We start from the raw sequence: 24995 nt of genomic DNA on the forward strand, positions 1-24995 counted from the left end.
AATTCTTCATCTACTTTAAATATTCCAGTTGCTTAATCTTTCTGCTTTTCCCTGCTCATTCACCATACATCATCTTCCTTTCCATGTTGTCTGTAATCTGCCGTCTAGCATTTTAGCAGCCAATATTCTCATTAATCTCATTAATCTTCAGTCCCATAAGCCTAGATAAACTCTGAGTAGACAAATGTGGATTTTCCCCCAGAAATTCTCCTTCCTAGAGGGCTCCTTTTTTGTGTGTAATTGTTTTCCCACTCCATCCACATAGTCTGACATTGCTGCCAATCGTAGTAACCCTATCCTCAGCATAAATGCTCTTGGGACAGGCAAATTGAACCAACTGAGGTCAAGAAGAATCCATTGAGCGTTTCTAGATTTTCTTTATAGGTGCAAGTTTGGGAATTTATGAGTCCAGTGCTCTTGGAAATCATGGTTCTAGACTGGTGGAATAAGCCAGTGTGAGAATGAAGTTCATACTCTAAAGATAAAAGAAAGAAGAATATATGCAATTATCCCGTTCACTGCTATGGAATATAGAACAGGAAGAAAAATTCTGAGGATATGGTAACAAATTAGTTGAGTCTAAGGTTGTGTTGAATCTGAGGTGGGAGCAGGAGAGAGAAGTCTGGGTTGTGGATAAAAGCTCTGGTAGCAATCCCAACCCATCCAGGGATAGTGGGTAGACTAACAATCAAACTCATATTTTCGATAGTTCTGGAAATCAGACAGATATAGTTTATAATAAAACTTTATGACTACAACAATAAAGTAAGAAGTATTATATATTCAAGATAGAAATACACTAGTTTCTGTACGAATGTCTAAATAACAGTTGAACATAAACAGCTGAAAATCCTCTGGATTCTTGGATTTGTCTTACAACTAGTCATGTCTCTGAGTTCTTAAACTTGGTAAGTGGTGTTCTAAAACCTATTACTACAGCAGGACCAAGAAACAATATTTTGAGGGTAGGAGGGAGATGTCAAGAATGCTGTATTTGGGTCAAGATGCCCAGAGCAATCAATACACAACAGATTATCCAATGATAAATAGGAGTGATAAGCTACCAAGTCAATTCACAAATATTTATTGAGCAGTGGATGAATGTCAAGAAAACAATAATAGAAAATGCTTTGAATTGGCAATCGGGAGATTCTTATATTCCTGAGTTTGAAGATTGCTGGATCTGACTTTTGTCAAATCACAAATCAGCTCTGAATATCACTTTTCTCACCTGTAAAGGGGAGGTGTTGGCGTGGATCATCTTATTTGGGGTGCTTTCGAGCAAGCAAGTATAAAATTCTCAGCCTCTCCGCCAGGAAGTTGTTCAGTATTTGACTTGATTGAGCAGACACTTAAAAAATTAAGTATCAAGAAAAGAAATCAATAACAGTTCAAAGGAATAATACATGAGCCACCACAAGGCGGCCTTATAAGCAAAATAAAAGTTGAAATAATTATTTTAAAGGAATAAGACGCTAGAGACGCAGTTACAGACAAGATGAAGTTCCTCTAGGCGGCCAGCGGAGGGAGACTCTGCTTCCCTTCCCCTGGCAGTGGGGACTGGGGGACTGAGAGCTGAGGGACTGGGGGACTTGGGGACTGGGGACAGGGGTTGGGGGATTGGGAAATTGGAGGACGGAGAACAGGGGGACAAAACGACTGGGGGACTGGGGAATTATGGGACTGGGGATTTGCGGAATTGTTTTCAAACGCGCGGGGCAAGGACTCCCCGCCGCCTCCGGAAGGGGTGAAGAACTAGGCGACTCTAACTGCCGCAGGGCGGCCGGGGAATTGCATTTGGTTCTCCCGCGGGAGTCGTGCGGGCGGGCGGCCAGGGGGAGTGGGCGCCGCCCGGCAGCGCCCCGCGCCGAGGCGCAAGCGCCCCCAACTCACCGGCTCCGCGCGTCTCCCGGACCCGCGCCTGCCCACCCCTCCGGCTCTGCAGCGGTCGAGGCCCCAAGTCGGTTATCCCGTGACCAGGCAACCGCGGGGGCGGCGGCGGCGGCGTGAGGAGCGGACGGCTGCTGCTCCGGGGCCTCCTGGCTCGCGCCCTTGGCCCCCGACTCCCGGCGTTTCGGCGCCCGATCAGCGCTCCAGGCCGCCGCCGCTCCGCCTTCTCCCAGTGCCTTTCCCTTTCTCTTGTAACCGATTTGCCAACCCAACTCCTTTCCCTCTTTACCGGAGAAGGAAGGAGTGGAGACGAGTCAACACCCCTTCGTACAACAGTGAGGTTAGAACGTGAGGGGATCACAGACTTTGTCCACCTTCGGGAGGGCTGCAGGACCTCTTTCTTTCTTGCCACTTGGGATGATACAACCAGGACTCCATGCGATAACCCCATGTGGTTTGGTTGTGACTTCAGTATTGAGAAACCTCAACAAACTGTTAAGGAAGAAAGGAGAACTTTTCCTAGTGTCTGAAAGTGGGGAAAATGACTAATTCAAGCCTAATTCAAGCCATTTCTCTAAGGGTCTGTTTCTTTCAAAAACAAATTTTCGAAGCATTGATCCTTCTGACAAAATACTAAGTGGCAGGCCGGGTGTGGTGGCACACCCCTGTGCCAGGCGTGTCCTGTCCCAGGACTTTGGGAGGCCGAGGCAGGAGGATCGCTTGAGCCCAGTGGTTAGAGGCTGCAGTGAACTGGGATCGTGCCACTGCACTCCAGCCTGGGCGACAGTTCAATAAATACATAAATCAGTGGCACAAAATGTATTACCTACATTTTGTTTCATCTGTGAATATACACTGTGAGCTGAAATAGGCTTCAGAGGACAGTCGTGTCTTACACTATTCTCACCGTCTTCTTGAATGAAAACAAACACTGGACTATAAACTGAAGATGGTTAAAAAAAAAAAAAACAGAATCAGAATAAAGATTCGCATTCTCATCCAGAGAAATCATTTTTCCAGGCAACACTGAGAACAGGCAATTGCCTGCCAAGGTTAAATCAGCAAAGTCTATTACTTTAAGAGGCAATTTAATTAGTAATCCTTTCTAAGAGGGGAAAACCGGCAAGTCCGTACCTGGAATGTGATCCTTTCAGCCAAAGATGAAAAAAAGGAAGCAATAACTAACTAACTGGTGGAAGGTCTTAATCTTAAATTAATATATGCAGAAGCAGAGCTCTTTTTGTAATTAAAAAATGGATTCAAGAATGCACTCCGCTTTCCCATCTCCCTCCATTAATTATTAAACTTTGGCTTGTTCTCAATACAATGTTAAATTATAAACCAAATGAATCATTTGCATGCCAATAAATATGTATTCATGAGGGTTCACAATATCTAAATGTGCATATTAAAACAATAGCTAGATTTTTTTCTCATAAAATAAAACTTTACCTACTAGAAATCTCATTATTGACAAGTTTCTCTTAATTAGAACTCATTGATAATTGCTAAACCCCTGTTCTGGCAGGCAGAATTCTAAAATGGACCCCCATGACCCTACCCCTTGGTATACACACCTGCATCTTAGGACTTTAAATTTGGTGGATTTCATTTTCCTGATTAGTTTGTTACATGACACAATTGACTTGAAAAAGGGAGATTATCCAGGAGGGGTTGGCCTTTATTAGGTAAACCCTTAAAAGGGACTGACCTCTTCCTAGAGTCGGAGGTTTGAAGCATCAGAGGGATTTATCAAAGGGATATTCTCTATTGTCAGCTTTGAAGATTGACAAGACCCTATGGTAAGGAAGGCAGGCAGCCTCTAGCAGCCGACAGTGATCCCAGGTGACAGCGAGCAAGGCAATGGGGACCTCAGTCCTACAACTGCAAGAAACTGAATTCTACAAATAATCTGGATGTGCTTGGAAGAGAACACTGAACTCAAAATGAAAATATGTCCTGGCTGGGCATGGTGGCTCATGCCTGTAATCCCAGCATTTTGGGAGGCCAAGGCAGGCAAATAACTTGAGGCCAGGAGTTCAAGACCAGCCTGGCCAACATGGTGAATCCCCGTCCCTACCAAAAATACAAAAAAATTAGCCAGGTATGGTGGCACGCACCTGTGGTCCCAGCTACTCAGGAGGCTGAGGTGGGAGGATTGCTTGAGCCTGGGAGGCAGACATTGCAGTGAGTCAAGATTGTGCCACTGCACTCTAGCCTGAGCACAGAGCAAGATCCCATCTTAAAAAAAAAAAAAAAGGAGATTATGGATTATGTCCTGCCATCACCTTGATTTCAGCCTCATGAGACCCTGAGCAGACAACCCAGGCAACCTCACTTGGGCTACTTACTTAGAGAACCGTGAGGCTAATAAATGGACATTGTTTTAAACTGCTAGACTTACCGTAATTTGTTACACAGCCAAAGAAAGTTAATACACATATTAACTTACTTCACATAAACAAAAGTGGGTATTTTGAAATTAAAAAATGTAGGAGTATCTCAGTAAACCCAGTGCAGGATTGTGGCTGAAACTCAAATAGAAGAGAAATCAGACACTGCAAAATCAATACCAGACTTATCATCATAAACAAGAACCTAGTAGTGATGGGGTTTAGGACATGCTGCCCTAAATTTTTTTAAGCTGAAGAAATTTTAGAAAATTGCAGAAGCAGGAAAGTCACTCTGACCTTCCTCTCCATCTGTCTCCCTGGAAGGTCATAAAACCTAGAAAGGATTTTCTTACCTTCCCCAGGCTCAGGTCATAAGACCCGCATGTGGGAGGTGCCCTCATATACCTGGAGGAAGGGAGCATCCTTATTCCTTATTGCTGAAGACACAGGGACACAGAGAAGAATCCAACCAAACAGGCCTTGTTAAGTTTCCCCCAGTTTATTACCATTAGCTCATACCCTTTCTGTGTGTAATATTTTTCCACGACTATTCACTTTTCATTGAACCTACTAGAAAAATCACTCAGGTTTAACTGTTTTTTTGGATATTCGTTTCCTTGTGAAGGCTCCAGGGTCATGTAAAACTTCGGTGTGTATGCTTTTCTCTTGTTCATATGTTTTTTCGTTATAGGGGCCTCAGCTATGAACCTAAATGTATAAAGGAAAGGACATTTTTCCTCCTGTACAATAGGCAAGGTGATCTTATTAGCAAATAGCAAACCAGATTTTCCACAAAAGCAGAACAAACATAAATATCCAATTTTTCTATAGCAACAATAAAAGACAGAATAAAGTGATATAATAATCATGCAGAGAGAAGACAATAATCAAATAATACATTTCCTACAAAACTATCATTCAGGAGCAGAGTTAAAAATATTTTCAAAGAAAAAAAACCAAATTTTACCATTTGCCAGCCTACACTGAACAGTGTACTTTAGGAAGAAAGAAAATAGTAAGGACATTGGACAGACGTATAGTTAAATCTAAGAAAGCTTTCAGTATATGAAACATGTTCAGCCATACATTTGTCTTCCAAGTGTTCTTGGTTTTCTCTCCCTAACCATCTTTTATCCAATTAGTCCTTAGGACCTGAGCATGCTTATGTTTTAATATATTTCCTGACAATACTAGACCATTTCATGAATTAGATTTAACAACGACTATTCTATGCTCCTTTTAAAACTTGCATCAGAATTATTTTCAGCCACTTTTAGGGTAACTAAATGTATATCACACCTGTCATGGAGAATGAGCTAAGATCTCTTACTAATAGTAATGTTTTATTAAGATAGAGCATAAGGGTCCACAGTAGGTAATTGGAACTGGTATCTAATTATATCTGAAAGAGTGACATGATATCAATTTTTCTAAATTAAAAATTATTGTCTTTGGCAGCCATTCTCCAAAATTCAATTTGCTTACGTCGAATTACTTCTTACAGTAACCAATTCATTTTTATTTTGTAACTGACACTGATATACAATGAGAAAGTAAGAAGTTCCAAATGAGTATTACTGGTATTTCCCTGTAATGGCCTATTTTTTTAAATATTTCAAATCAGACCATTTTGCCTTTTCATAGATGGTATAGAATGTGGAGACCATCTTAACCCCATTTATGTGCTAAAGATTACCATTACAGCTTCCTAAAGCTAATGTTAAATGATCCTAAATGCTAAACGTTCCTACAGATATCCCTGTTGTCACCCTCTGTAAGTTGTAGTCATTTATCCAGGCCAGTGTGCCTCAAGTTTCATCATAAGCTCTAATTCTTCCCATCTGTTTGTCATAAAGCATGTGGATCTGCTCTCAATCTGTATGCTTTCAGAATACCTAGGCTCCAACACTTCATCAGAGAACACAGCCTCAGACTCTCTCTGGGCAGTTTTAATAAAGCTTGCCTGAAAGGATACAATTTACAGAATATACGTTGTTTTAAAGATGTAAAGTACTGTGCCTTTTGGACATGCTTTCAGCTCTTTTTCTGAATCAGATGAAACCAATGCCAGGTTATTGATTAAAACATTATTACCTTACTGCATTATAGAGTCGTTTTTACTGTGTTCCATCACTCTTTCTAATTTATCAAAGAGCACTATATGAAAAAGACATATGAAACATACTACTACACTTTAAAAAGTTTCAGATGATATTGTCCACCATATCATTCAATGGTTCCATGCAAAATTCTATGTAAGAAACGAGTGTGTGTGTGTGCACACATGTGCATGGGCTAGTGTGGGGGGGGGGGGTAGAGAGAGGGAAAAAACGAGAAAGGTTTAAGGAGGTTGAGTGCAAGGACAAATCAGACAGCAGTTGTTTAACCCAAGAAAATAGTGTAAATCATGTATAAATTGTGCCGCTTATGTCTTGTCTACCAGATGTTAAGCTTAATATAAGCAATTATGTTAACTCTTTGGTCCTGATTTTCTACTGATACTTATGTTATGTTAGTATTTCATTATATATTTTTGTTGTATTGGCCTTAAATTTTTTGTGAGAAGTGAGTTGTAGAAAAGTAAAAATAAAAGTGAATATAAAGGGAATGCTCAATAAAGGTACAGCCTGTGAAATTCATGCCATTTAATAAGCTGTCAGTATTATTTCTGCACTGTTTGGGGAAAATTAAATTGTTATTCTCTAAGACAGCCATGATGTTACCTGATTCATAACAGTCTTAGCACATTTAGATATTGCCTATAAGATAGCATTGTCTAAAACTGAATCTAGTGTCCTAGAATTGATCATGATTTTGGAAAGTAGCAGACTCAGAAGCTGTTACAGGCATGGCTTCTACATCTCTGACTCCTCATGGAAATAGATTTAAATCCTGTAGTGAAAAATTATTCTGGTGGCTTAACCTTACTATCTATGCCAGAAATCCTATTTCAACTACCATGCACAACAGTCCTTTTAGTCAGCAAGCATCCTCCCATATTTGATAGTCTTCATTTCCTTTGACTTTTCCTTTTTTCCCCTTAATGGTAGGAACCTAGCATTCTGGTATAAAATTTTCTTTTTCTTTAACTGTCAAAACAAGTCAATAGAGAATACACTTGAACAGAGAGGCATATAGATACATGTGTATATATATATATATATATACACATATATATATGCGTGCATCAATTTATCTCTCTCTCTCTCTCTCTCTCTCTATATATATATATATATGCATGTGTGTCTATATATATTCACACACATACACATATCATGACTAGGTCTCCTGAATTGTCTTTCACTAAAAAACTACTAAGAGAAAATGAAGAAACACTTATCTTTTCTCATGGCTATTTCTATAATCAATGAGCATAATCACTTGCTAATTTCTAAGTTTATTCATTGGTGATTTACTTTTCCTGAAAAAGTTCTGAATAATAATTACAGTAGTTTTACTACCATTTATTTATTGAACACTGTCACATGTCAGATTGTACACTTTCCCCTCCTCAAATCTATCTCTTGAAAAAATATATATTATCTTTCTTTTTCATAGCAACTGTGATTTGGAACAAGTGACTTGTCCAGAGCCACACAGTTTGCAATGAGTAGAATTAAACTCAAACCAAACTGTGACTCAAATCAGTGTACTTCACAATATGTTACTCAGCCTATTTTATAGGCATGCATAAAAAATCATCTTCAAATGCCTAATTAAGCATGGTTTACTCCATTTTTCCTGTGAAACACGAGCCAAACAAAATGGTCATAATAATCATGAGGGGGGTGGATGATGAATGTCATAAAGAACAATGTTTTCATTAGTTGGGATCCTGTCAAGAAATAGATGAAATGCTCAAGTGAGGTCACTGAGCAAAATCTAATAAAGACAGTGTTTACCAAATGTGGCAAGGTTAAGGGAACCCTCAGGGGTGGTGTACTCTATAAGGCTACCAATAAATGAAAGCTGTCACCACTCCTGGGCCTGAGAAAGCAAGGATGGACTCGGGCACATACAGAGCTTAGAAGTCACCACTTTACCCTAAAAAAAAAAAAACAAGTTTCTTACATACATTGCAGAAGTGAGGTCACAGGGAAAACCATGGCCCCTCAAATTGGAGAGTGATAGGCAAATACATCTTTAAATAAAAAGTTATGAAACATACAAAAAGTTAGGAGATATACAAAAAAAAGCAAAAAATAAAAAAAAATGGCAGTGTGAAAAGACAGCAAGCATCAGAACCAGACCAGGATAATGGCAGGGATGTTGGAATTATCAGACTATGAATTTAAAACAACTATGATTACTATGCTAAGGGCTTTAATTGAAGAGGTAGATAATGTGCAAGAACAGATGGTTAATATAAGCAGAGAGATGGAAATTCTTAAAAAAGAATTAAAAAGAAATGCTAGATATAAAAAACACTGTAACAAATAAAGATTGTCTTTGCTGGCTCATTATTAGACTGAGCATGGCTGAGGAAAGAATCTCTGAGCTTGAATACATGTCTTTCAAATTTGAAAATCTGGGACAATAAAGACAAAAAAAAAACAGAACCAACTATCCACAAACTGTGGGACAACTACAAAAGGTGTAATATATTCATAATGAGAATACCAGAAGAAGAAGAAGAGAGAAGGAACAGATATTTCAAGCAATAACGAGTGAGAATTTTCATAAATAAATGTCAGACACCAAACAATAGATCCAGAAAGCTCAGAGAACACTGAGCAAGATAAATGCCCCCAAAAAGCCAAATGTAGGCACATCATATCCAAACTGCAAAGAAATCAAATTTTTTTTTAATCATAAAAGGAGCAGAGGGGAAAAAAGCACCTTACTTAGAAAGGAGCAGAGTTACAGCTGACTTCTCAAAACCCGTGTAAGCAAGAAAAGAGTAGACTGAGATACATCAAGTTTTGAAAGAAAGAAACCCACCAACCTAGAATTCTGTGTCCTGCAAAATTATCCTTCAGAAGTGGGAAAATAATGACTTTCTCAGACAAATTAAAATTGAGGTAATTTGTTGCCGGTTGACCTGCCTTGCAAGAATTTTTTTTTGTTTTTTTTTGTTTTTTTTTGAGACGGAGTCTCACTCTGTCACGCAGGCTGGAATGCAGTGGCGCGATCTTGGCTCACTGCAAGCTCTGCCTCCCAGGTTCACGCCATTCTCCTGCCTCAGCCTCCTGAGTAGCTGGGACTACAGGCGCCCGCCACCACGCCCGGCTAATTTTTTTTGTATTTTTAGTAGAGGCGGGGTTGCACCATGTTAGCCAGGATGGTCTCGATCTCCTGACCTCGTGATCCACCCACCTCGGCCTCCCAGAGTGCTGGGATTACAGGCGTAAGTCATCAGGCCCGGCCAGGAAATTTTAAAAGAAGTTCTTCAGAGAGAAGAAAGATGATATATTTCAGAAGCAGATCTACATTTTAAAAATGAGCATCAGGGAATGAGTAAGTAAAGGCAAATAAATATTTCTTTGTATTCTTAATTGGTCTAATAGACAACTGTTCAAAATTACAATAAAAGCAATGTATTGAATGATTTTACCATTTTGATAAATGAAAAAATGACAGCAATGTCATAAGTGTCAGGAGGGAAAAATTAGAAATAAATTACCTGCATTACCCATGAAGCAGTGCAGAATTTTTCGAAAGTTACATTAATTATAAAAGTATACTGCAAATTCTAGTGCAACCACTAAAAAATTAAGAAATATATCTGATATCCTGAGAGAAGACAAAATGAAATCATATAAAATGTTCTATTAAAACCAGAAAAGGCAGAAACAGAGGGGAAGATTTAAAAAGACAAGCAACCAAGAAAACGTTCAACAATACTAAAGTGTTGTAAATATGCTAGATATTCCCGCAACTATATCAATAATCATTTCAACTATAAATGGTCTAAATCACCAATTAAAAAAGAATCTGACAGAGTGACTAAAGAGCCAGACCCAACTATATGTTGTCTACCAGAAACACATTCTTTTTTTTTTTGAGACAGAGTCTTGCTCTGTCACCCAGGCTACAGTGCAGTGGCGCTATCTTGGCTCACTGCAAGCTCCGCCTCCCGGGTTCACGCCATTCTCCTGCCTCAGCCTCCCGAGTAGCTGGGACTACAGGCACCCGCCACCATGCCCAGCTAATTTTTTGTATTTTTAGTAGAGACGGGGTTTCACCTTGTTAGCCAGGATGGTCTCGATCTCCTGACCTCATGAGCCGCACATTCTTAATATAAGGACACAGATAGAATAAAACTAAAAGTTGAAGAAAGATACACCATGCTAACACAAATTAAAAGAAAAATTGCCTGGCTTTATTAATGTCAAACAAAGCATACTCTATAATTAGGAATATTATAAGATATAAAGATAGGAATTCCATAATGATAAAGGGGTAAATCTTCCAAAAAGACATAACAATTCTGAATATGCTTGCAACTTGATGTGTATCCACATCAAAATACATAAGGCAAAAACTAATATAACTGCAAAGAGAAATAGAAAAACCACCATTATATGGTCATGTGTCACGTAAAGATTGAAATACATTCTGAGAAGCCCATCATTAGGCAATTTTGTCATAGTGCAAACATCATCACATGTACTTACCCAAACCTAGATGGTGTAGCCAACCCCACATCCAGGCTACATGGTATAGTCTATTGCTCCTAGGATGGAAACCTGTGTAGCATGTTACATTACTGAATAGTCTAGGCAATAGTAACAATGCTAAGTATTTGTGTATCTAAGTCTATCGAAATATAGAAAAGGTACAGTACAAATATGATATAAAAGATAAAAATGGTACACCTGTATAGGGAAACTTACTATGAAGGAGCTTGCAGGACTGGAAGTTGCTTTGGGTGAGTCAGTGAGTGAGTGGTGAGTGAATGTGAAGGCCCAGGCCATTACACTACTGTAGACTTTTAAGAACCATACACTTAGGCTACAATAAATTTATTTTAAAAATATTTTCCTTCTTCAATAATAAATTAACCTTAGGGTATTATAACTTTTTAACTTTATTCATTTTGTAACTTTTTAAAAACTTTTTGATTCTTTTGTAATAATAACGTAAAACACAAACACATTGTCAGCTGTACAAAAATATATTCTATAATATATTTAATTTTCTATTTATTTAATTTTATTTCTATTTCATTTTGTTTTTTTCTATTTAATTTTATTTTTACTCTTCAAGTTAGAAAACAAAGACACAAATACACACATTAACCTAGGCCTATACAGGTTTAGTATCATCAATATCACCTCTTCTACCTCCACATGTCATCCTACTAGAAGCTCTTCGGGGCGAAAATATGTATGGAGCTATCATCTCCTACCATAACAATCCCTTCTTCCAAAATGGCTCCTGAAAGGCCTGCATTAAGCTGCTTCATAGTGAACTTCTTTTCTTCTTATAAGTAGAAGTATACTTTAACAATAAATAGTATAATACACACATACATCAGTGACATTTATTATCATTATCAAGTATGTACTATACATAATTGTACTTCTTGTACTTTTATAAGACTAGCAAGACAGTGGGTTTGTTTACACCAGCATCAACACTAACACGTGAGTAATGCGTCGCACTACAAGCTTATGATGGCTATGTCATCACTGGACATTTTCAGCTTCATTATACTCTTATCAGACCACCACTGTATATGTGGTCCCGGGTTGTCCAAAACATTGTTACGTGCTGTCTGACTATAGTTGGAGACCTCAACACACTTCTAACAGTAATTGAGAGATCTAGCAAGCAGAAATCAGTAAGGATATAGTTGAACTAAACAGTATAATCAATCAACTGAATCTAATTGACATTTATAGAATACTTCATCTAACAACAGAAGACACATTATTGTCTAGCTTACATGGAACATTCACCAAGATAGACCACATTTTGAACCATGAAACATAGCTTAACAAGTCTAGGAGAATTAAAATCATATGAAGTATGTTGTTAGATCATAATGAAATTAGACTAGAAATCAATAACAGAAAAAATGGTCAGAAAGTCCCACATTATTTGGAAATTAAACAATATACTTCTAAATAATACACGGGTCAAAAAATTGGTCTCAAGAGAAATTTTAAAAATATTTTGAACCAAATGAAAATGAAAATATAACTTGTCAAAATCTGTGGGATACAGTGAAAACAGTGCCTACATTGAAATTTATAGCATGCAAAGCACAGAATAGAAAAATGAAAGATATTAGATAAATAAATAAAGTTTCCCCCTTAGGAAGCTGGAGAAAGAAGAGAAATATAAATACATAAAACAAGCAGAAGAAAAAATAATCATAATAATTGAAACAGAAATCAGTGAAATTTAAAATAAGAAAATACTAGAGACAGTCAATGAAACCTAAAGCTTGTTCTTTTAAAAGGTCAATAAATCTGACAAACCTTTAACCAGGCTAACCAAGTAAAAAGAAGAGGAGACATAAATTATGAATATCAAAAATTAAACAGAGGTCATCACTACTGATGCCATGAATATTTAAAGAATTATACAGGACAACTATAAGCAACTCTATATCCACAAATTTGATAACTTAGATAAAATGAATCAATTTCTTGAAAAACACAATTTACCAAAAATAGATAACCTGAGTAGCCTTATATTTATTAAATAAATTGAATCACTAATTAATAATCTTCCAAATCAGTAAGTGCCACATCAAGATGTTTTCACTGGTGAATTCTACCAAACATAAGAAAACATGATACCATTTTCTACAACCTCTTCAAGAGAACAGTAGCAGAGGCAACTCATTTTATGGGGACAGCATTACCTAGTACCCAACTGGACAAAGACATTATAAGAAAGGCAAATTATAGGCCAATATTTTTTACGAACATCAATGTAACACTCCTCCAATATATTAACAAATTAAATCCAACAATTTTATAAAAAGAATTCTATGCTAATACCAAATGAGATTTATTCCAGGTGTGTGAGATTGGTTGAACATTTGAAAATCAATTAATTCATCACACCAGCAGGCTGAAGAACAAAATTATATGATCCTATCATTAGATGCAGAAAAATAACATTTGACAAAATCTAACACCTATTAATGATTTTTAAACTCTCAGCAAATTAGAAATAAAGGGAAACTTCCTCATCTTGATAAAGAAAACCTACAATAACCTACATATAACATCATACTTAATTGTGAGAAGCTAGATGCTTTCCCCCCAAAATCAGGAGCAAGGCAAGAATGCCTCCTCCCACCACTACAACTTCATCCTGGAATTCCTAACTCTTGCAAAAAATGGGTATAAGAGATATGAACATTGCGAAGCATTACATACAATCACCTTTGTTTGCAGATACTATGATGGTCTATATAAAAAAATCCAAACAATGAATGAGAAAATTCCTGGAACTAATAAATTATTATAGCAAGGTTGCAAAAGACCAAATTAAAACACACACAAAAAAATTGCTTCTCTATGTATCACCAATAAATGATTGGAATTTGAAGTAAAAAGTGCAACAACATCTACTTAAGCTTCCCCATAATTAAATACTTAGGTATAAATCTAGCAAAGTATATACAAGAACTATGTGAGGAAAACTATAAAACTTTGATGAAACAAATAAAAAAATTTAAATAAATGGAGAGATATTCTATGTCTGTGGATAAGAATATTAAAAACTGTAAAGATGAAAGTTCATTATGACTTGATCCTTGTTGTAGATATCAACAAACTTATTCTAATATTTATGTGGAAAAGCAAGAGACTCAGAATAGCCAACAAAATACTGAAGAAGAAATAAGCCGTATGACTGACGCCACCTGACTTTAAGACTAACTACAAAGCTACAGTAATCAAGACTGTGGTATTAGTGAAAAAACAGACAAATAGAGCAATGGAACAGAAGAGAGACTCCAGAGAAATGTCAAAACAAATAGTCAGCAGGTCTTTGACAAAGAACCAAAGGCAATTCAACTGAGAAAGGACAGTCTCTTCAAGAAATGGTCCCAGAACAATTGGACATCTCGTGCAATAACAACAAAAAATGAATTTAGACAAAATTAACTAAAAATGAATCATAGACTTTAATGTAAAACACAGGCTACCTCAAAATAGATTATAGACCTAAATGTAAAACACAAACCTATAAAATAGGAGAAAACCTAGGTGACCTTAGATTTGGGTATGACTTTTTAGGTATACCAAAAGCACAATCCATGAAAGAAAAAAACGATAAGTTGTACTTCATTAAAATTAAAAACCCCTATTATTCAAAAGATGGTGTTAAGGAAATGGAAAGACAAGTTACAGACTATGAGAAAATATTTTCAAAACACATATGTGATAAAATATACAAAGAACTATCAAAATATGCTTTAAAACCCAACAATAAGAAAACAAGCAACTTAATCTTAAAAAATGTCCAAAAGATCTGAACAGATACTTTATGTACATATCTGATACCTGTGAAGGGAGAGAAGCAGGATGAACCCCAGGCTATAGTGCAGTTCTGAGAATGTCTCAGCCAACCCAATGCGAAACTCCAAAGCAAAAATGTCTAATATACAAGTCACATGTTGGGTAGATATGGCCTGGCTCTAGTGCTTCTGCCAAGCTCAGGCATTGACTGGGAGAAACCTAAAGAGAGCATGGACTCAGTGTGAATGCTATGAGGTACCTCTAAGATGCATCACCTGGAGGCTGTCGACTAATTATACTACTTGTAGCATATTCCTTACTTTTTTTGCAGGGAGATCTGAGCCAGGCATGTCTATGGCTTGGAAGGTAGTATATTCTGTGTAGTTTGGTATCCTAGTTAAAATGTATGCCTTTAAAGAAGCCTGGTATCAAGTTTTCTATTTAAATAACAGTTTTCAGCAGGACAGTTCTTGACCTTTGACAAACCAAATGCAATTTGATTCCTAGTGCCATTTGCCAGACATTCTGAAAAACATCTCAACTTGTGACAGACTTCCCTAATTCTGTTGCATTTGGTAAGGCAAAAGGCAAGAAGCAGAATAGTTTACCCTACACCTTCAATATGCCACAAAGCAGTTTACAGCTTCAGGTGCAACTCAAAACTGACCACATTAAAGGTTACCTGGTAAACAGGTCAGAGCAACATACACAAAATTAGTATATTTATCCTTCTATATCCAAAGAGGTTCACCAAGTCTTTTGCCTCTTTGATTAGTGATATTATGCGCCATCATTTGCATCTCTCTGTAGAAAACATATCTTGATGTACCCAACACCACTGCTAAATATGTAGTATATTTATTTACACTATATACATCCTGGATTTGGGAAAATAACCACATGATTTGTGGATGGTCATAAAGAATCCAGTGGAAGGAGAAAGGGGACCAAGAGTCCCCACATCCCCTGGGATTCCCATTGCCCTCACTCTATTATACTTTGGTGGTATTCAGGGTCTCTGAATATTAGCACTATTTCAGAGGCAGGACCTAATAATACCAGAAGTTCTGGGTACATTCCTTTACCCAATATATATGGTAATGGCTATAGGCCCTTCAAGGCAAGGTTTAGAGGGAGAGTCATAGCCTATGCCAGTGGCTACTCAGTTAAGGTATTTTGTGTCAGCCTCCTCTGGGAAGCTGAGGTCTGAAACTTGGTAAAAGTATATGAATCCCTTAAGGAGACTTGATCTAGGTTTTGTCCACCAGATCTACAGACTCAGCTTATGTCACAAAACACCTCATAGGCTGCCTAACTATTTTATTCCTAGAGACCCTCTGAGCAATTGAACATCATCACAGTTTCCCATGGAACATTTAATCTGCTGTCACTCTGTCTGTGTAGCTCATTATGATCACTATTCCAACCTTGTATGTGACAGTAAAGTGCATCCACCAGCCTTCTGCAGAAAAAGGGATGACTCAGTCAACAATAGAAGTTCCTTGAGATTTGGGGGTTCCAATTGCATAGCCTTGTTCATCTCTGCCCAATATTGCCCTTTTGACTACTCAGTGAGTCTCTGCGTCCCCACCCCTGCCCTAAACTTAGTATAAAAGACCCAGAAGTCTCTTCTAAGTACTGGCTCTCTGCCTCCATTAATTAATTGGTGGTGGATCCCTGCCTTCATTAGAGTCAAGCCATTGGCTTGATTCTTAATCGTATTTGTCCTGAAACTTGAGGAGATGAGGACTTCAACAAAAGCTGACATAGGAGCTTTCTCATTTTCAACTCATGTTCTGAATTAGTGTTCAAGGCCTCAGTTTGTTATTTTCTCTGTATATACTATGCAGGGTCATGTGACAAAGTTAGCTGACAACTCAGCCTTTATAATCATTATTGTTGCAAAAGAGAGACTAATTTACAAACCAGCTGATTCCTAACACCTTACATTCTGTCGAATAATGATGTTATCCCTTGACTCAGACTACTGTGTAATACTTCTCTCTAGTGAGCATGTTGGCCATGTGCTTCTTAGCTATATGAGAAACCAATCTCAGAATCCCAATTTGAAGCTGTGTTTGCTGGGGCCACATATGCTACCAAATACTGCTATGAACAAAAAGAAGGCATTACAAATAGGTACTGTGCAGAGCTAAATAAAAGGATAACATACAACATATGAGCAGGATTTGGGGAAATCAAATGATTGGTTAAAATTCCTGGGAATAACAAAATGGTGAGTTTTTACCATCCACAGCCAGAGCACGTAATAGGAAATAGAGGTAGCAGAACCCAGAAATATCAACTATACTCCTAGAAGAGGGTCATCTGACAGGAGTTCTATCTATCAGTAGAGTAGTAAGAGTGAAACGGGAAAATTAATTTCCAAATATCACCCTTCTTCTGCCCTCCAATCTCTTGCTGGAAATCCCATTAGGAGATGGAAGCCAGAAAGCAAGGGTTCTCCTTTATTTATTCCAAATAATTCAACCATTTAGAGCACAGAGCAGGATGGTGAATGGTGGAGAAATAGATTCAGATGAGCAAATAAAAGTATCCAACGGGGTGTTAAATGCTTCTACAGGTGTCTAGGAGGGTGCCCTAAACCCACGTGACCCAATGTGGGTCTAGCCTCAGGATAAGAGATAATAGGAAATAGCAGAAATTCAGGATAGTTTTGATAAGGATACAAAAGGTTACTGGGTTACTTTCTGGTTGAAACCCAAGAAGATGCTGACCCTCAGAGAGCAGTCCATAAAACCAGCATGGTATAATAACAATATATTAGGAATTGTGACAGAGCAATTCCATGTAGAGGTAATCTGAGAAAGCCTCCATCATGCTCCAATCTCTCACAGTCACAGAAAAGAGAGAAAGTGAGACTGAATCTTTCCCATATTCACTGCTCTTCTTGAGAGGGCTACAGGGCATCTGAGATGGTGAGATGAATTGATGAAATCCCCTAAATAGTTATGGAACCCAAAAACCAACGCATAAAAGCTACCGTGGAACCTTAAACATGGCCTCAGATGCCAGTGGTACTAGATGCTAACAACCAAAGACCTCAGGGTAGGCTCCTTCTCAGATGTGTGGCATAAGATAGAGGACATACCACACCCATCGATGACAAGAAACTCCATAAAACACGGTGAGTAGAGGAGTCTTGAGTATACTCTGAGTTCATTAAGTACAATTGAAACAAAATGTACTAAAATATATAAGCTCCATTGAAACCTACTAGATTCAATTATGAGCCATCAACCAAGTATTCAAAACAGAGATTATGTAATTGATAAGTAAAAAGTTACATTTGCCACCTGCATATGTGATTTGAAAATTCCTACCCAGAAAGTTGTACACACACACACACACACACACACACATATTATATCTACATAGTCTGTTGCACTAAAAATAATTTGAGCAAAATTTAGATTAGGGTGAATAGAAAAATTTTTCAATACCCATAGTTCTGTTCTGACTACCATCAGGCATTTCAATTTGTAATTCCAATAAAATATATTACCCAAATGGCCTACTGTGTTAATCAGCACCATTTAGCTTAAACTCCACAAGTTTTATCTTCTACATACAATCTATAGCTCAATGTCATAAAAAAGTTATGTTTCTAAAGAAGAAAATACATTTGCAGTTATTTTATTTTACTTTAATCTGTGACTAATTCTAACTGATAGTACTTAAAGCTTATAAATTTTACAAAAGGAATAACACAGTGATTATTCCTAATGAAGCACCTAGGGTGTGTAAGTCCAAGCAGTGATGACCACCACATGTCTTATTTAGCCTTCAAATTTTCCCTCTGACACAAGATGCTATTGCTAAATTAATTATGATGTAGAATTCCCATTATGATTATGGGTATGTGTTTCCTTGCAGTCTTTAACGTTTAACCATAAGTTCAAAACAAAAATTTCCATTGTAATAAAACTCTACTTTCCATTAAATTTTAATACATTAGAAATATAAAACTAATGTTTTTCTTGATTTTTAAAAGATAACAATGAACATTTGTGAATAATGAGAAGACATTTGTGCTTCAAATGAACACAGCATATGCCAGGTTTCAGCCCCAAGGTAATTTTTATGACCGAGTTACCAGATCCTAAAGTTTTTATGGTAGATATGTCACCTCTTTAAATATACATACAATAATTTCAAGTCTTTTGTCATATGAATTATTTCTGTTAATAATTTGGAAGCTCAAAAATGATTCTCCATTCTTAGTATGTCATCATGTCTGTTAAAATGTTATTTTATATCTTCTATCTTATTGAAATTTTCTGCATCAAGCTCTATTTTTTATTGTATGATTGTATACCGAAATACAAAAACACACTAACAAAAGTAGTGTTTCTAAGGCTACATGGACTAATGGTTGCATTTAGGAAAATGTTACATTTAAAAGATTAATATTCTTCTTAAATTATTATTAAATATAATGCATCTACTAACCTAGTAAGTAGCTTGCATTTAGCTATTGCTCTTAATTTTTAAATTCTTTGCTGCTAAATCTCCACTGATCTGCAAACATATTTAGGAGGAAGAAGGAAGTATAGCAAGCATTTATTATCCTTACTGGATACCTATTAAATATCAGATGCTGTTCTAAATGCTTTAAATTCATTAATTTATTTAATCATCACAAAAACTATCTGGAGTAGTTACTAATACTATGCCATTTTTATAGATGAATAAACAAATGTATGTTTGTAGAAAATATCACAAACAATAGGTGCAGAAAGCTGTCTAATCCAAGCAGCTAAATTACAGACTCATAATCTTAACCACTTTTCTGCCTTACTGCAAATATGGGAAAACACAGGAAAATATAAACTGTTTACTCTAAAATTACAGTCTTATATTTTTAAGTAAAATTTAGGTAATCAGATTTTAATTCTATACCTGCTGAAAATGTTTTTTAGAATCAACTGAATTTAGAAGAATAGGATCAGTTAAATCATATGATTCAAGAAACAACCATAAAAAAACTTACTGTCAAAAGAAGTTTAATTTTCCTGAAAGATACATTTCTTTAATATCTCAGAGCTATGTTATGTGGCAGCCTTGATGATAGAGGAAGTTATTGCCTAACACCACAATATCCTGAAAGATAAACAACATATATTAACTTGTTCGAAAACATATTTTAGGCTTCGGTGCTAAAGGGATATTTCTAAATATAGCAAATCTACCTCCAAATTATAATTAGTTCAATTTTGTTACAATGTTAACACTAGAATTTCTTTGTAATAAATACCCCTATGACTACTTTACTAGTCCCTCCAGATTACAAAAAATCTTCAAAATAGCACATTATGTAGGAAATGCTTCACCTGTGAATGTGTGAGGCAAATTGTTCTACATACACAAAAACCTCCTGGTTTCAGTTCCAATGTCCTCCCTCACCTATCTCTGCTTTTCACCTCCCACAAACTTGCATGCATCTCCACTCCCACCCATGCCACATAGAAGTCTTTCTAGCTCAAGGAATATGTGAAGAGGATAGTAAATGCCTGACAAGCTCTAATTCTATCTTGTAACAATCAGAACTTTTATTTCCCTGCAGGTTTTTCACCTCTGGGAAATGAGAGCCCATTATTCCACCTGACACATGAAGCATAAATAAAATACAGGGAAAAGTAAAACAGGCTGTGATAACCATAACCTTGAAGGAAACAAATAGCTGAAGAGGTTAAATGTTAGTATGATCTAGTATTGATTCTTTAAATATCTCATTGGAAAATAAGAATGAAACTAAACAAAATGTATTATTATATTTAGTAAGATTTATTTTTTCTAATTTAAAGATCTAGCATTCCTACTATGCCATAGAGCTTTAAATTACTCTCTTGAAATTATTAATGATAACATTAAGCATCCTAAAGCAATTCTTTTTAGTTAAAAGAAGTTTTATTTAAAACTTATTTTATTTTTATTTAAGTTTTATTTAAGAAGTTTTATTTAAAAGAGCAATTTTATTTAAGTTATTAGCAATGGTTTGTAGATAAATGGATTAACTAATGAAATTAACTCTTAGGTTTAAAACAATTTATTTGATTTAACATGTAGTTGGAAATGAGAAATTATTTTCTTAAAGTAGTCAGCATCAAAACTATTTTTGATAAAGTGTTTTTTTTAGAAAATGAAACTATCCATACATTGAGTCATTTATTCATTCACTAAACAAATGTTTACTAACCACTTAGCTATTCACCAAAATTTTTATTGCAGTGAACAAAACAAAGGCTCTACCCTGATAAAGTTTACATTCCACTATGGGAAACAGACAATTAATCCATACACAAATGGATATGTAATGTCAGGTGCCAAGAAGAAAAATAAGAGAAGTTAAGGAGGTAGAGTTATGAGGGTGGGTATTATTTTAGATGTATTGTTTAGGAAGATCTCTTGGAGAGGGAATCATTTAAAGAGAGATTTGAATGAAGTAAGGGAACAAGTCACAAGGCTATTTGGAGAAGTGTCACTGACTGAGGGAACTACAGATACCAAGACCCAGAGGCAAGAGAATGTAGGTGTTTCTGCTATTTTTATATATTTATAGTAGTGTTGGAGGGTCAAACTGCTTTCTGAAAAGTTATGTACTGAAATTAATTGGATTTAAAGGGAATGAATATTAGGAGCATGATATGGTTTGGCTGTGTCCCCACCCAAATCTCATCTTCAATTGTAGTTCCCATTATCCCCATATATCATGGGAGGGACCCAGTGGGAGGTAATTTAATCATGCGGGCCATTACCTTTATGCTGTTCTCATGATAGTGAGTGAGTTCTCAGGAGATTTGATGGTTTTATAAGGGGCATTTCCTCCTTTCGCTGGGCACTTCTCCTTGTTGCCACCATGTGAAGAAAGACATGTTTGCTTCCCCTTCCGCCATGATTGTAAGTTTCCTGAGGCCTCCCCAGCCATGCTGAACTGTGAATCAATTAAACCTATTTCCTTTATAAATTACCCAGTCTTGGATATGTCTTTATTAGCAATGTGAGAACAGATTAATACAGAGCAGATCACACATTTTTTACAACTTCAAAAGCGATGACATAAACAGTTGTAGGTACCACCAACTGGGTCACCTAGGTAGGTAGTTAAGCATGACTGGGTGCTACCATAATGTGGGTCTTTAAAATGCACAAAATCAATAACTTGAAATCAGTTGGCAACTCTTAATATCAGACCTAGGCTTGCAAGAGCTGAGAGAATGAAGAAGAAAATGCAGTTGTAAGAGTTTGAGAGAGCCATTGAGTGGGCATGGGAGACAGTCCAACCCACACAGCTGAGAGTTATGCAAGGCTGGGGGGTAAGGTGTGCTGGTAAACGTGCCTTGTTTTTTCTTAGAGTGGGTTCTTAACCTCCAATACAGCAGCTGAGCAAAGGCTTATTTCTTCCCCGTGGAAGTAGCTATAACTTTTCTCTTGCCATGTAGTTCCCTTTGCCTAGGAAAACAATCATATATAGATGTAGTACAACCTTGCATTATGCTGACATCATTACCCTCCTCACCTATCAAATAGAGGTGAACCTGCATTGCTGAAATATGTATTATAGAGAAAAATAATCTTGGTGTGTTTGTGGAAGAAAAATTAGGACAGTGTGCCTGGAGGCCAATGAGTGAACAGAACTGCTAGAAAATTACATCAAATAAGCAGGTATGTAGTGAAGACCAAATCCTGTAAAACTTAGATATGGCAGCAGGGCCAAATCATACAGTCATTAGGACTTTAGATTTTACCGTCAGTGCTATGAGAAGCAATTGGAAGGTTATGAGCAGGGGAATAAAATAATCTGTCTTACATTTTATAAGAAACACTGGCAGTTGTGCAGAGGATAGGACCTAGGAGTTGAGAAAGGGAAACTGAAGTGTTAGCTAACTATTCTGATGAGGGATTATTGCAGATTAAACATCATCTAGTCATGCTTATGGTAATAAATGGTCAGATTGTGAATATACTGTTACAGATAGAGCAAGTAGGATTTTCTGATAGACCAGGTGTTGTTAGAAATAGAGAGAAGTCAAGTATAACTACAAGATTTTTTCTTTTGCTCAATCCAAATGAATGTAGATATCATTTAAAATGATGGAATACACAGGAAAAGGAGTATTTTAACAGAGGTTCAGGAAGAAATCAACAGTCCCATTTTGAACATATTAAGATTGAAATACCTAATAAAAACCCAAGGCAGGATGTAGACTCCAAGATAAAAGAGAAAGGCTAGGTGAGACATATAAATCATTGCATCAGAAGCTTAGGCATAGCAGTTGAAAATATGGAACTCAATGAAAGTCTCTAAGGAGTAAGTATAACTACAGAATAAGTCTGAGACTGATTGCTGGGCAACAACAACATTATTGTTATTATTATTATTATTATTATTATTATTTTGAATCTAGAAACTTGACAAGGGTCCAGAGAAAGAACCTGGGAAGGAGTGAAAGACAAAGGACACTCAGAAGAGTAAGAGCATCACCAAACTGAAGCAAACCAAAGGTTTTAAGATCTAACAAGTGTGATCGAGTGTGTCAAATAATCTATATGAGGTGAAGATTGACAATCAGTGAATCTCAGATGTATAGGTCTTTGGGGTTCACAACTGCATGATCTCAGTGAGGCAGTAGAGTGCAATGAGAACAGGATGGGAGAAGAAATAGAAGTATACACAACAATTGTGAGGCATGTAATATAAGACAAAATAAAAGTATGGCCTGAAGCTGCAGGAAAATGTGAGGTAAAGAAATATTTTAGTAAGCTAATAAATATTACTGCATGCTTATGTGGCAGTGAAAATGGCCCAGTATAGAGGAACACTGGATGTAATAGAGGCAACAGATAAATGTGGGTTGCAAAACAATTAAGTAAATGTAAAGAATGAGGATGAAGAAGCATGGTAAAATTACACACTGAATAAACCACTAGGCTCAAACCACAGGCTATAAAAGGAGAACATTTTAGAAATATATAACTGGCCTCACAGACAAGTTAGATATTCCTAAGAGATGAAACAGAACAGAAATAAAAAACAGCACCAGGAGCAGAAGTTGTGAGTTTCCTGTACTCCAGAAACCAACAGAGGCACCTGGAATTTAAGTCATCCTGAATAAGAGGGACTAAAAGTGCTCTACAAGAGTCAGTGACCAGAACTCAGCTTACTTCTGGAACCCTTTTGTTTACCCTGGTCCTACTTTTGAGCAGGTTCTGGATAAAAACAAGAAAGCCCCCAACATTGGTTGGGTCTTATGGCTTACATGAAACTCTGCTGTTAGGAAAAAAGAGGGCATAGGTAAGTGTGGCCACATGTCTAGAAATGGAGCAAACTCACCTTCTGGCAAACCAACATAAGGAATATAAAAAAGAGAAGCAACAAAATCAACAATTTGGAAGTAAATTTACTTTATGTGACAAAAAATTAAATGGTTTTTGCAAAATACTCTAAATAATTATATTTAGAATCCTAGATGATAACAAATATCTATGAAATGCCAATTCAATGCTAGACATAATTTTAGGTGTTGGGAATAGCACCAAACAAACAAGACACACAAAAATCATTACCTTCATGGAATTTAAATTCCATGGATGAAATAATGAAAAAAATTTCATATAAATATACAAGAAACTCTGAAATAGAACAAGATGAAATAAATCATAAGCAATCTATATGAGGTGAATCAAATTAAAATGTTGGAAATATAGTCATCATTAACATTTTTAAATGCAAAAAAATTAATAAGCCCTAGACTGAAAACTTGAAGAGAATCAATAAATTGGAAAACCAAGAACACATATAGAAACATAACAACATTCAAAAATATGAAGAATGAATTTTAAAATGTAAACATTATTTCAACACACATCTAGTAGGAGCTCTAGATCAGGGGTTAAAGAGCCAGATAGTAAATATTTTAGGTTTTGCAAGCCAGACAATACCAGAGCATCTATAGACAATTCAAAAGCAAATGAGTAATAAAAGTTTGTTAACAAAAACAGGCAATGTTCTTAGTTTGCCAATCTCTCTTCTAGAATAAAAACAGAAACTGGTGGAAAATCAGTATTAAGAGGTAAGGGTAAACAATTTTCCAGGAATAAAGAAATTCATTAGTACTCCATTCAAAAGGACTTTCTGACAGCAAAGCAGAAGTAAAAAAAATAAATCAACACATAGATGCATTATAGTATAACTACAAAATATCAAAGACAGAAGATTTTAAAAGCCACCTGAGGACAAGAACTGCTGACTTACAAGGGAACA

General features: G+C 36.5%; 1 protein-coding gene across 2 annotated transcripts in view; it reads right to left on the bottom strand.

Annotated features, from left to right (window-relative positions):
* Nucleotides 1–3116, bottom strand: part of CCDC178 (coiled-coil domain containing 178) — a 495421-nt gene extending 492305 nt beyond the window's left edge. The window contains exons 1-2 of one of the 2 annotated variants that reach the window (XM_019013747.4): nt 1894–3116; nt 1232–1351 (exon numbers count right to left, since the gene is read on the bottom strand). The gene's annotated coding sequence lies outside the window, so the exon portion shown is untranslated. Of the gene's footprint in view, nt 1–1231; nt 1352–1491; nt 1822–1893 lie in introns of those variants that run through there. The other variant, XM_055368060.1, reaches the window with a different exon arrangement.
* Nucleotides 3117–24995: the final 21879 nt, after the last annotated feature.

This window comes from Gorilla gorilla, chromosome 17 (assembly GCF_029281585.2).
Source record: "Gorilla gorilla gorilla isolate KB3781 chromosome 17, NHGRI_mGorGor1-v2.1_pri, whole genome shotgun sequence".
Classification (NCBI taxonomy): Eukaryota; Metazoa; Chordata; class Mammalia; order Primates; family Hominidae; genus Gorilla; species Gorilla gorilla.